Consider the following 14,985-nt stretch of genomic DNA (forward strand, 5'->3'; position numbering starts at 1 on the left):
TATTATTTTTTTTTTTTTTCCAATAGGTTGCCATCTTTCACATTGTCTGCCTTGAACAACCACACTATGTAGCAATGAATGCTCCACGCCGTAATCTGTCGCCTTTTATAAGGGATATATCACTCTTGTACCCTCCTTTTCATCCTTCTCTATATTTATGTTCAGTTTCCCTAGTCTAATTTGCGCCTAGTACAAATATGTGTTGTGCGTGAGTCTCAGAGATTTTTGACGATCGAGTACTTGATGCGTTACAAGATTCGCAGATTTCTTTTCGAGCAGATAAATAGAGTCTTTTGAATTCTAAAATATAATCATTATTTTTGCCTAATTCTTATCAGCAGTCGCCTACACCCTTACATAAAGGCGCAATATCCTGGTTAATTCACCTCTAAGTTTCTGTATTGGGTTTTTGCACTGATCTGGAAAACCATTACTTTCTTAATGACAGTAATCCACCCTCTATTCATCCAGGTTAACGCGAGGTCTTTGTAAGAGCTGAAAAAAAAGCGAAGAGAGAGAGAGAGAGGAGAGAGAAGAAGAAGAGCGATAAGAGAGAGAGAGAGAGAGAGAGAGAATAAGGTTCATGATTTTTCAGTGTGAAGTATTATATTAATAATTTTGTCACTTTAGAATTCCTACTCATTTAGTTCATCGCGTGGTACGTGTATTGAAATTTTAGTGAATAAGTAAACTACCAATTTCTTTACAGTGCTTACCAAGGAAATTGCTAATGCGTTTTTTAAGTTTATTAATTTGAAAGGTGCGGCCGTCCGTGGTTTTTTGTTAATAAATGCAAAAGGGCTGTTTTTATAATTATGTGGAATAAGCATTAAAAAAAAAATAATGAAAACCGTTAACATCTTTTTCCGGACGAGCATTAAACAAGGGTCTGGTGCGAATGCATGGCTGAGGGACAGTTAGTGATTAATCAGAACTGTCAAAAAATAGCCTCGGATGCTAAAAAAAAAAAGCTACCCACATGTATAAGATGGGCTTCGAATGAAACCCAAGCAACGGTGGGTTCTCCCAGGAATTTTACAAGTTGGGTCATCACAGGTAACTGTTGGAGTCTTATTGTGACTGCTGTTGTACTTCCTTGCAATAAATAAGTCACTTCAATGCATGTATATTCAGTGCGTTAAGTTCAGGTTATCTAATACATACATACAGACGATGAAAGAGGTCAGTGCCTGCATACTCGCTTTCATAACTAACAGATGTGCTGGTGGCTGGATGGTAATTTACCTTCCAGTTGATAACTTGGTGAAGTTATGAGTGACGACTTCATATCCCCTAATTTTCTCTATTCACACGCAATCTCCAGTCTCTCTCTCTCTCTCTCTCTCTCTCTCTCTCTCTCTCTCTCTCTCTCTCTCTCTCTCTCTCTCTCTCTCTCTATACACTTATATTAGATATGTGACAAAACAAACATCATCAGGACTGGTGTGAATAATTGTTCACTTATTCACGTCATTTTTTTAATTTATTGATTTATCGATAAATTATAATGCAGGTTTTTTTTATTAGGTAAGACAAACTGTATCAATGACGATGACATCACCGTAAACGGTGTCATTAAAGCCCTTTTTAGGTCAAGGTTATCTTATAATCGATTACGGCGACGCTGGACCTCATTCCGGTAACATATCTGCCTTTCCTATTGAGCATTATTTAGCAGGTAATTAAGCGTCAGTATTGACCTTTTTTCTTTACCAAGTCAGAGGATATATCTTTTATACGAATAAGACTTACAGACTGATAATTGAAAGAGGCTAACAGATATGCTGACTTTTTGTATGATTGTGCGTGAGGGAGGGAGAGAGAGAGAGGTGATGGGTTTTAACCCAAGAAATTATGTTTAGGAAATTAATTGCACTCGTTGATATATATATATATTATATATATATATATATATATATATATATATATATATATACATGTGTGTTTGTGCAGGTATGAGTATGTATGTATGTTTGTATATGCGTCTGCGCCGTGTCTCTTATTTGTTCAGTTGTCACGGCGCTTGCATTTCTAGCGAAAAGTACAGGGATTAACGACCGACCAATACGCAACAATTTTGCTGTGTTTTGTTGAAATCGTTTGTGCTTTTGTTGAACTAATGAGTCTGTTAACTTTTACAGTGGATTGGGGCAAAGCTTAGAAAGGCCATGGGGCTTACAACCTCATTTTAGATATTTATTGAAAAAGAAAATTAAAAAATATAATTTTCAGGCAGCCACCCGAGTAAGGTGAGACGGCTTATGGTTAAAACTATATATAAATACGCACACACATACACACACACACATTATATATATATATATATGTGTGTGTCATATACGTATGTATATATGAATGTCTCTTACTGTAATCTAACAATGTTTTAATAAGTTAAAAAGGCCCATAAAAATATTATTGACCTGACAATATCTATGTATTTCGAATTACAAGCTCTTAGATTCTCGAACACAGGTAAATGTGGACAGATAGTACATGACAAGAGTATTGATATGGTATATAGAGATAGTAGCAATACGACACTGGAGGTATGTAGAAGTCGGTTGACTTTGGATGGAAAGGGCCTTTCCCTTGGTAATCTTAAGAGCTGTTCGCAAACAAGTGTTCCAGTGTTTACACCCACATGACTCGACGCAGGTGGGAGCTAACGAGGACCAAAATACAAGGTCAGCCATAGTCTGCATACCACAAGCGTCGTAATGCCAAACCTTCATATGTCTTATAAATACTTTTGTTAAGTGTCAACCGTCTACATTCACCAGTTATCAGGAATACAAATTTCTTATTCGAAAAATATGTTTTTTTTTTTTTTTTGCTAGTAAATATAGTTTTTATGGGTAGTATTTACTTCATAACACACACCCACCCACCCACACATAATTATATATATTATATATTTATTGTATTGTATTATGTATATATATATATAATATATATATATATATTATATATATATAATATATATATATATTTACTAAAAGCTCCTCATTCGAACTGGATGATATCTAGCGGAGTTATTTATTAAAGAAAGTTACAATCATTCAAGGACAAAGTCCACATTATCAAGTTTGAATGAGGTCTTTTTAGTAAATGTATTATTGCACAGGATAGTAGTGCATGTGATAGATTATATGTATGTTTGTGCGTGTTACATGTAAATATAAGCACTTTGGTTTTATACACAAATACCTCTGTTTTTCCTGGCAATCATCCTCAGTTATTATTCTATTACATTTGCCTTCTCCCGAAGCACCTAATACGAAATAATCTTCATCTGGAAGAAGGAAACGGTGAGGAGAAAAAAAAACTGAGGAACTGAGTTCACTCCCCAATGGACCTGGTGACAAGTGAGGAAAGATTAATCTTCCGACGAATAATCGAGATTGTTATTAATTGAGGCAAATTGACAGGGAGACAGAGATCGTATATTATTTGAACCTTTTGCGAAGGCCCCTGAGGTAAGGACCCCGGCCATATGTCAGGCGAAATAATCGTCATAGAAAAAAGATGACAGAATAAAGAGTCCTTTGAATAATGTATGGCCTTGCCCGGAATTGCTTTCCGCCCGACTGCGGTAAAGGGGAACTTTGGAATCGTGTAGATAATATGCAAGCATATTTGGGTCTCTCTCTCTCTCTCTCTCTCTCTCTCTCTCTCTCTCTCTCTCTCTCTCTCTAATGATCAGTGTTGTCTATCATCAAATTTTACTTTGGTAATAAAAGCTTATGATATGGAAGGGCATTAGTATTCAGGAGGCAAATACATTGTTGGGAAACTGGGCTATCCCAATATTTGTGTCTACTCGAAAACTGTACGTTTTTGAATGACAGATTTCCGTTGTAACTTTCGAAACCTCGGATACTGTTTAAGATATGAAACGGAAGATTATTTAATATTTTGATAAAGTAGAAGCCAAAAAATTTAGTTGTTCTGAATGATTATATCAGTGTCACAGGTTGCAAATGTTTTGTTTCAACAGTCCTCAAAATACTGTATTTACTAGCATTCAAGAATCGCACTCCACGTCCATAATAATAAGTTGAACAGGTAACGAAGGACGAATAGAAACAAGTTCTAAAGAATTCTCTACACCTTGAGTAAAAATACAAGAATACATGTGGGCCGTAGAAACAGTGAAGTGTCTTCTAATGGGCTAATCAAATAAGTTTTACGAAGAGCTAATTACTCCTCCGTCTGTCAGTAGTATAAAAAAAATCACATTGAATCTGTTTGCAGTCTGTTTTCATTGTCATTACCCTTATCCACTTCATATAAGCATTTTATTGTGTGTTTCTGTTTATGTATTTTTTCTGTCAAAAAAACATTCCGTTTACTCTGAGTCTGTTGAAGCAAGATATCGAATTACTGAATTAGCTTAAATGTTACAGCTTCATTTTCCTTATCAACGTTCCAAAATTAAAAGTAAAGATTAAAACTTATTGTTCTTTATTGGAAACTGCATTTTACTGCGATGACAGGGTACAATGGAAAGATAAACAGCAATATTATGTGATGATTGATAATCATTTGCAAATCTTTTAGTATATCGTAACTATTTTACCGTTAACGAAGCCGAAATAAACCAAAATCTCATAAGAAGAAAGGAAATATTCCTTTTTCTCCTGATTTTCTATTTCTTTTTTGTATTTTTCTTCCTAGCAAGGCAATAAATGCGTGGAGTAAGTGACGTGATTTTTTTTTTTTCGTGAAGTAATAAAATGCATTCCAGTTAGCCGTTATGGAATAACTCTTGATATTAAAAGAACTTAACAGAACAAAACATAGTTTCATTATATGGGAGTTTTACTACTCAGATAAAATAATGGTAATTTATAACTGAAGGAGCATTGTTTCTAAGACATGGCATTTTATTACATTCCCAAAATGCTAGCTTAAATATTTTACGATCTTTATCGGAAAGGGACAGTGTATTCATGCTGATATATATATATGGAAAGTTATTCAATAATATTTCTCACTCAGTTGCTTGAATCTCGTGTCTCATTGTGAACCATTTTCTCTCGCGCCTGAAGATCTGTGCCAACGCACAAGAGCGATCACGTGTTACCTCAGGGCGGTTGTCTGTCCGTCAGTGAGGTTTAGTAAACTTTTTTGCAGAATGTGAAGATGCAGTCGGGATAAGAACGGAAACCTTGGCACCCATTAATTTTAGCAGCAAGTGGGAAGTTGAAAAATCAAATAGTCAAGATTATGTAGACTGCAAATACGAATAAGTTAATGTTAATCTGCTTTTCAGGGATATCTAGCTATGGTATATAAGAGGTGAATAGCTACTAACAGAATACAATTTTTAGAATTTGCAAATGTCCAACCCCCACCCCCTTCAAGTAGTTTTCGGGGCTTTTTTGTAACCCATTACCACTTGCCCAAGAATTTTAAGTTCTCTTGGAAGTTTCAGGAACACTTTGCGCCTATAAATTCGAACGTTAACGTTCCGTTGAACCCCTATCATTTATAAACGAGGTTCACGAGGACAGGGTCCCACACCATAGTTCCTTTCCTGCCCCACACAGGGAGGATAACCTCCCATGCCCAGTCGGAAAGCTTTAGATATAGTTAAACCAACTTATCTCAAGATTGTACTGCAATATTGAAAAAGCATTTCAGAACCTTACAGTACGTTGTGTGTCTTTTTTTTCCGTTAGGCTTCATGACATATTATTGCAGAGAACATTCCTGCAAAACTCTTCATCGTACAATACGATGAACCTTTGTACCATCAGAGGTATGTGTCACACTTTGTAATGTTTTTTATTGACACGTAAAACACTACACCCTTTAATGCGTGTATCGGCTGCATTGAATCAAACTCTGCGAGCTTTGAAAAATATTAAGTTTTGTTTTTCGCTTAGGTTTGATATATATTTAATATATATATATATATATATATATATATATATATATATATATATATATATATATATATATATATATATATATATATATATATATATATATATATATTATAATATATATATGCAAATATATATATATATATATATATATATATATATGATGCATATATATATATATGTATATATGTATATATATATATATATATATATATTATATATATATATATAATCTTTGTGCATGTTTCTAGTTCAGTAGGTCCATCTTTTGCGTTCACTTGTTCCTGCAGTCAGCAGATCAGCAGTACACCATCCGATACCACTTCACCATTTTTCGAAACTGATCTAATAAACCCCACTCCTTTATATATATATATATATATATATTATATATATATATATATATATATATATAGTATATATATATATATATATATATATATATATGATATATATATATCTATGTATATATATATATATATATATATATATATATATATATATACTATATATATATATCTATATATATCTATATAGATAATATATATATAGATATATATATATATAGATATATATATATATATATATATATATATATATAAAGGCAAATGAGAGGAAGGCGGTGGGAGGAGAGACCATGAAAAAGATCTCTTTATATTAATGTTATTAAGAATAATCTTGGAAAGAATTAGTTGTTCTGTGGTAAATATCTTCCAGGAAGAAACTCGAAGAGGCTTTTCGAAATCCGTAGCAACGTCAATACCATGGGAGTGAGTGATTCCTCACTGTAGATATATGTAAGAAGATTAAAGGTGAACTTAGTATATTTCAATTAGTACGTGATCTTTCTGTATAGAGGAAAGGGAAATTATTGAAAAAATAGGAAAAATTTATGATACGTCATTTCTGTATACGAGTGGTCCCATTCTTGAATAATAGTAATAATAATAATAAATGTCTACACATAAACAGCTGTGTCGTCACCTGCATCAGTAATAATTTTGCCAGTGAAAAGAGATATACTTCGGATCTTCCTTTCCAATACTGTAAATCTACTAAGTTGTTACGTCAGGCACAGTTCCCCCTATTTCCCTTCAACGTTGCACAGTGTTGAGAGTTTGCAAATGCATGCATGACCAAGCAGTGAGGAAGTGTCACATGCGGAGCAGAACACAGGTAAACAGAAAAACAAAAAGAGAGAGAGAGAGAGAGGGAAGGGCCTTCAGGTTTCTCTTTCTTTTTCTTTCTATCTTCTCTCGGTCTCTTAGAAATATGGAAATGGCTTTCAATCTGTTTATTTTATCAATAACGAATTAAGAATGTCCCCTCGCTCGTTCTCTTTTCTTTCAGCGACCTTCAATTTCTTTCTCTTTCTTTAACTTTATTTTTTTTCCTTGTGCTGAAAATGGAAGCTGCTTCCCTTATTTCACTTACAGATATAAACCTGTTGAGATAAGCTTATTCCAAAAAGGTTTTGAGCACCTCAGTGGCGTGATCGGTATGGTCTTGGCCTGCCACCTCGGTGGCCGTGAATTCGATTCTCGGGCATTCCACTGAGGGGTTAGAGATGTGTATTTCTGGTGATAGAAGTTCATTCTCGGCGTGGTTCGGAAGTCACGTGAAGCCGTTGGTCCCGTTACTGAATAACCACTGGTTCCATGCAACATAAACACACCATACAAACAAACAAAAAGGTTTTGGTGTTCATTAAGAAACACATACCATCTGGTAAAATGACCTGGTAATTCTCTTGTCTATATACACTTATGCATACATATGTGTGAGAGTGTGTATATATAATTTTTTCACCGTACACCTTATGCTCTTACTGGGATAATTAAATAAGTTGTTAACACTTTAGTTTCATCTAGTTAATTCGGAATGACCAGAAGCAAATCTCCACGACGTAAATTCACTGACTCGAACCTTGAGGCTTCATCGTCGAAAAATATTTAATTGTCACTACACTACTGGTCATATATTTATGATATGGTATATATATATATATATATATATATATATATATATATATACGATATATATATGTATATATATATAAATATATATATCATATAATGATGAATATATACACATAGAGTATATATATACATATGTGTATATATGGGTCTAGGACTTTTTGTCTAAAACTCTTTGGTATAAATCATTTTAGTCTAAGACACTCTGGGCAAAAGACCCTTTTGGCTAAAGATACATTGGTCTAAAGACACTTTCGGCTACAAACTCATTTTAAGCTGCACTATCGCCTTGATCAAAATAATTCCTTTCCTAAGGGAATACATAAAAGGTAATTGCCTCTCTCTCTCTCTCAAGACACTTTTGGCTAATAACTATTCTTAACAAAGCACTATCAGGAAATTATAATTATGGTTTAATGACTTGTTTGTTTGGGAATGTTTCTTTGTTAAGTTGTTCAGGTATATCTCAATGGTTACAAGTTTTTAATTTTATTGTTTCTTTTTATTTTAGTTTCTTCTAAAACCCCAAAATGGAAAGTACTTTACAATTTGCGAAAACAGTCCGAGGTAAAGATAAACTTTGCCATGATGGTAACTATTATACGAAGAATAATTCAACCAAAACTCCAAAACCATTGGAGGAGAAGACTGGCTAGTACATGATAGTGGACAAGATGATAGAGAGAGAATTTTGATTTTTGCAGGACCATCGTCTTTAAAACAGTTAGGTTCATCAAAGCACTGGTTCAATGATGGAACTTTTAAAACGTGTCCCAATATTTTCTATCAAATATACACAATTCATGTCCAAGTCCATGGTGAAATACATTCTCTTGTTTTTTATATTACTACCTGGGAAATCGGAAGAAATTTATATTAAAATGTTGTATGCTCTTGCTGAAGCGATGGAAGAGCTCGGAATTGAAACTGATATTACAGAAGTGTTTCCATTTTGTTACCTTTTTTCAAAATTGGCATTGTTACAAAATAGCATTAGACCACAGCGTCATTATACTAAAGTATCTTTAGACCACAGTGTCATTAGACCAAAGTATCTGTAGACCACAGCTTCATTAGACCAAAGTGTCTTTAGACCAAATCGTTTTTAGACCAAGTTGTTTTTAGACCAAAGAGTTTCTTAGCGCAAAGTGCTTTAGACGAAAGTAGCGTAAATCCCATATATATATATATATATTATATATATATATATATATATATATATATATATATATACATACATACATTATAATACATACATACAACATCATACATATACACATACTATACATACACCTGGCTAGAGGAAATAGGGACTTATCCCTTGAGCTATCAGGAGGTACGTATATAGTATATATATATATATATATATATATATATATATATATATATATATAAGTTCATTTCAACTCTGCTATGATGTTGTAGACAGAATCGGAATTCATCAGGAATATTTACAGCAGCGTGAAAATCAACTTAATATTATTATTGATAGTCAGAATACATACTAACAAAGTTCTCTTTGCATCAATCCCAAAGGCGCAGGTTCGAATCCAGGCCAGGCTGATGCACTTATCATATTTATCATGCAAAGGTACTTTACTCACAAGATGAAGTGAATTTGATATAAAGAGACATTTGTGGCTCATGTTTTAATTCTGCAGAATTGACAAAAATAGCGTCGCACATAGCCAAGTGTTAAAAAATTTTGCAGTCGGCTATCATGGTGGAGATGGTTTAATTTCGATACAGCTGCCTGAATTCAACTCTCATATTTACAGCAGGATCGGAATAAATTTATTTTTTTCAAGAATGCCTATTTGATGTCCCATTTTCAAACCCAAGCGGCATAGTATTAATAGATTAGAAGCCAGCTTTCTTTCAAGACAGTCTACTGGATAAGCCACTTTTTCCACTATAATAAACCCGGAAGGCATACTGTCGAATCCGAGCCTTTTGGGCACAAGGTATTCCAAGGTAGAGTCACTCCGATCTTAAAGGAATTTATGTCTAGGTGTTTCATTGGTAAATAAATTTCCGTAAATATCGTTATTTAAGAGGTCGTCAAAAACCAGGACATAATTATTACTTGATCGTTCATATCCCAAGCTCTGGTGACACAAGAATCCGGTAGAGATATTGCCATGGAAATAGTGGAATATCGTCCGTCCAATCTGTTAACAAGCAAAATATTCTCGTGTCGTTTCTACAAAGGCCAAATCCCTTGTCAATTAAGTGGGCTTATAGTTGTCACTTTGTCTGTTTCTCTTGTTTGTTGGTGTCACCTTAACCTGCTGTGACATTTTGCATTGGTCACCCCCAAGTGGCGTGCACGGCGCGTTTTCGATTCCCTATTATATATAAATATATATATATATATATGTATATATATATATATATGTGTGTGTATATATATATATATATATATATATATATATATATATATATATATATATATAAATTCAAAATCCACGAAGGAAAGAGAAACTATGAAGTTCCGCAAGGCCTTGTAACAGAACTTGTCCTTTACTTAGCAGGACAAGAAGTCGAAAGGGCTTGCATATTTATACAGTCATCACGTTCCATTTTTCTGTGATTCAGTTATACATATAATGTACTATATATATATATGTATATATATATATATATATATATATATATATATATATATATATATATAGTGTGCGTGTGTGTGTGTTTTATATATGTATACAAAAATCTACTGGTCACATTATTACCACTAACATATGCAATTGTTACCAGCGAAGCGAAGTCTTACTGGAAACGGGCATACTTTTGGCGACCTAGCACGGCACGGCCCTAACGCTACTCAAATGTAATATCTCCTGAAATATTGAAGATAAAAGAAAAATTCTTTGGGCAGATAAAACCTTGCATATTTAAATTTCATCCCATATAAGATTTTTTTTTTATAAATATCATAAATTTACATTTAAATGATGTTTTAATTATTGCGTTTCTGGCGACCCAGCACTGCCCTGCCCTAATGCTATTCAAATGCCAATATCTCCAAAAGTATTGAAGATAAAAGTAAAATCTTTCCGCAGATAAAACTTCACATTTTTAAATTTCATCCCATATAAGGTGTATTTTTAAAATATCGTAGATTCTCATTTAAATTATGTTAACCCTTTGATAGTTTACCCTGAAGCTTAGCTATTCGACTTTTTTTTTATTATTAGCTAAGTTTGTCACCAAAGTGACAAAAATGCAATTAAAGAAATTCTAAAGTTCGTTGCCGTATTCATGGTTAGGGTAAGTTGACGCGACTTCATTCTGATATACCGAAGCGGGTTCGAATCCTACTATGGGCGTCTAAATTTCTTAGTTCATTCATGTATGCAAAAACCGTGAATAATTCGAGGAGCTAAGGGGCCATTGGGGATATAATAAATTAAGTTGTATATTATATATATATATATTATATATATATATATATTGTGTGTGTGTGTGTGTGTGTGTGTGTTGTGTGTGTGTGTGTGTGTGTTTGTGTTTAAGTTCGAAATGAAGGTTCTGTAGACAGTCCTCCTGCATCCGATTTCCGTATTTTCTATAACAGACTCGAAAAAGGAAGTGTGACGAATTCTCTAGGATCTGACACGATTCTTTATCGTTTCAATTCGATCAGTTCTTTCCTATCAATAAAACTAAAATACTGTTTATTCAAGCTGATAAAAAGTAGCAAGAAATATATTAAATTTGCTTTCAGTTTATGATCATAGTAGATCCTCCTCCTTGATTTTGCACAGATCCATTAATCAACTGGTCGTTTTTTGCAACCTGTTAACTTGCATTATATTTTTTCTGAGCTAAAGTAGGAGCTCAACACTTACTCAGTCTTTTCTATGACACTGTCTTGGGACTGACAAAAGTGAAATCTTTCATCGCACCGGTAATATTACCCGGTTTGTTTCTTTGTAGAACGATTAAAGTGAATTGGGTTTTCGAATAGATTAAATTATAGCATACAGTATTACAGAATCTAATATTTTCATATTCCAGCGTAATACATTAGTAATGCTAATACTTTTGTATTCCTGTTGTATCAAAATTTCCCGATAAAAAAAAGAAGAAAAAAAAACATTTATTCAAACAACCAGGGAGAATAAGCAAATCAGAGACCGAAATTAGAAGCGTAGCCGTACCAGTAAAGTTAAGTTACCACAGAGGCGTGGCGGGTTTGGTCTTGGCTTGCCACCTCGGTGGCCGCGAGTTCGTTTCTCGGGCATTCCATTGAGGTGTTACAGATGTGTATTTCTGGTGATAAAAGTTCACTCTCGACGTGGTTCGGAAGTCACCTAAAGCCGTTGGTCCGTTTGCTGAATAACCACTGGTTCCATGCAACTTAAAAACACCATTCAAACAAACAAACAAACAAGCTACCACAGAAAAGAACGAAAGGCAGACTGCTTATTCTGATGACCAGGAGAGTGTTTACAAAATTATAGAAAATGGAGCTTCGTTGCAATCCGTGTTTCCGAAAAAACTTGCGCCTAGCAAACTGACAAGAGGTCCTGCATTTTCCAGAGTCTTCTAGTTCTATAACCAGCACAAAAATATTTGGTGATATAAAATGCTCTTCATTCAAGGTTTGGCTGACTTTTTTCGTTTATAAGTGATATAGTCTGCTTCTAGAGATTGACAGTGTAGACCCATATGGTCCCTCGATTACTGTAATCCAACGACGCTTACCTTTGCGCTGAAGCAAGAGAAAATATCAGTATTACACTGAAACACTGATTATGGAGTTAAAAATATAGCATGACTGGAAAATATTCCTCGGAAAAATAAGGATGATTTTCCTCAGGATTTTTATTGAAGATGCCAGATTTTACTTGCATCAGTAGCCATGACCTTTGAGACCATCGTACGGTCTCTGGAAAGGTGGGGTTTATAATGCTCTTGGATTTCGGGACATATCTAGAATCATTTCATTAGACTGTTAACTTTTCTCGTGTTCGACGATAAGAATTTCCTGGGTTAGCTTTTACCATTCCAACTAAAATTATGAAGAAGTAACTTACCTCTTGGAAGAATGAGGCGGTAAATATATCGGTACCTAGAAATGATTCAATTACTGAAATAGATTCAGCACATTGCCCTGATTCATTTGTATCCTCATAAGCATTTATCGGTCTCCATAGGGAAGCCCTTACACCTTTCATTCAAAAAGCAACTCTCCAAATGAGATGTCCAATCAACGTAAATCTGAAAGGGGTTTTTTTCAATCCCCGTTTCTCATAAAGATTCTCGCTTTACTATATATTCGTCCGTTTTCTTTTTCTCGTGGAACCTCCTATTTACGGTAGGTGGACTGCGAGTAAATCTTATCAGTTGTTCAGCTTCATTGTTCTAGAAGGTGATTCTGAAGAATAAATCGGAAAGAAAAATGGCAGATGATTCAGGCAGAATAGATTGCGATGAAACTGACCTTTATTCACTTCTTTCCTGAAGTCTCCTTTAGTCAAAGCTTGTAGGAAAATTGATCTTCGTCCCTTTTTCCCATAAATGAGTTTCCTTGTAATGTCACATGAAAGCCGGCCTTTTGTTATTACTCCGCCGAATTAATTCTCGTTGCAATCATATTGGAAAAATCAGTTTTTCATTTTAGGGTTTCCTGAAAAATACGGTTTTTGAGTCTGAGTCAAAAAACCTCAGTAGATTTACTGGAGCCAATTATAACTTTCTTAGCTCACTTGGTCGGGAGAATTAATATCGTCTCGAGGAAGCCTGTGCAATTATGGCTTTTCTGAAACCTTTTTCCCAGTACACGTGAGGCGGTTGTTTTTTCCAAAGCCTTTTGTCGGGACAAGTTTCTTTGGGACTGCTTTTGATGTTTCATTTGCTGTGGCTGTCGCTGAGTTGCTGCAAGGCAGCACTTTTCCATGGAGGGTATTGCAGATGATCATGTTCTCTTTTTTCGTAGTTTAGACATCAGGTTCTTGCTGATATAAGTATTCATTTGCCCTTCTGCTGATGTATAGCTTTATGAAGGCATTTGTAAGTGAGCGTCTAATCAGTAATTATTTTCCCAGCGTATGGGTATATGATAAATGACATTTTCTCAAATTTTTGATAGCATTAGGCTTGCAAGATATATTGGATTTAAGGAAGGTCCACAAATGACTCCTGGGTCACGTTGGTGTGGGTCATTCTGCAAATGTCTTCTTCGAACCTCTACACAACTGACATTCCTGAATACTAAACGTCTCGATGTCTTATCATAATTCTCTTATTACGATTTTGTCTCGTGCTTTAGACCCATTTAATTAATATCCTTTTGTTTTCTTTTCCTTCTCTTTTGGTTTTGTCATATTTAAGTTTTTATGTTGTTATCTTCCTCATTCTATATTTGTGCCTCAGTAAGCGTTCTCCTTCATTCGGGAAGATATTCTGCAACCGGTTGTTGGAAATAGTTCAGTAAACGCAGAATTTTTTCCAGTAAGTGAATACATTGCTGTACATTGGAAGAATACAGTATACCTGTATATATACTGAATTGTGAGATAAACTTGCCCACATATTCATTCACACTGGATATTTTGTTCAATACTTTTCCACAGTTTCTCAATTGCATCCATGCATTGTTTTGGTGAATGATCAATCCTTGATACCAGTAAAAACGTGAGATTCACTAAGGTTAACGCATGTTGTTTATAAGAGCAGCCACACCTACAAAGTTTTTCAAGCCTTGAAAAGGAATAGAATATATATATATATTTATATATATCTATAGATATATATCTATATATATGCAATATATATATATAAATAGCAATATAATATTACTATATCTATCTAATCTATCTCTCTCTCTTCTCGCTCTTTCTCCCTCTCATCTTATCTTCTCTCTCTCCGTATCCTCTCTCTCTCTCTCTCTATATATATGATATATATATATATTATATATATACATATATACTATATCTCTCTATCTATCTAATATAATATATATATATATAATATATATGCATATATACTATATCTATCTTCTAGCTATATATATATATATATATTAGATATATAAATATAATTATATAAATATATCTAATACATATCTATATATATTCTATATATCTATATATATATATATATAGATA

Source organism: Macrobrachium nipponense, chromosome 13, assembly GCF_015104395.2.
Source record: "Macrobrachium nipponense isolate FS-2020 chromosome 13, ASM1510439v2, whole genome shotgun sequence".
NCBI classification, from domain to species: domain Eukaryota; kingdom Metazoa; phylum Arthropoda; class Malacostraca; order Decapoda; family Palaemonidae; genus Macrobrachium; species Macrobrachium nipponense.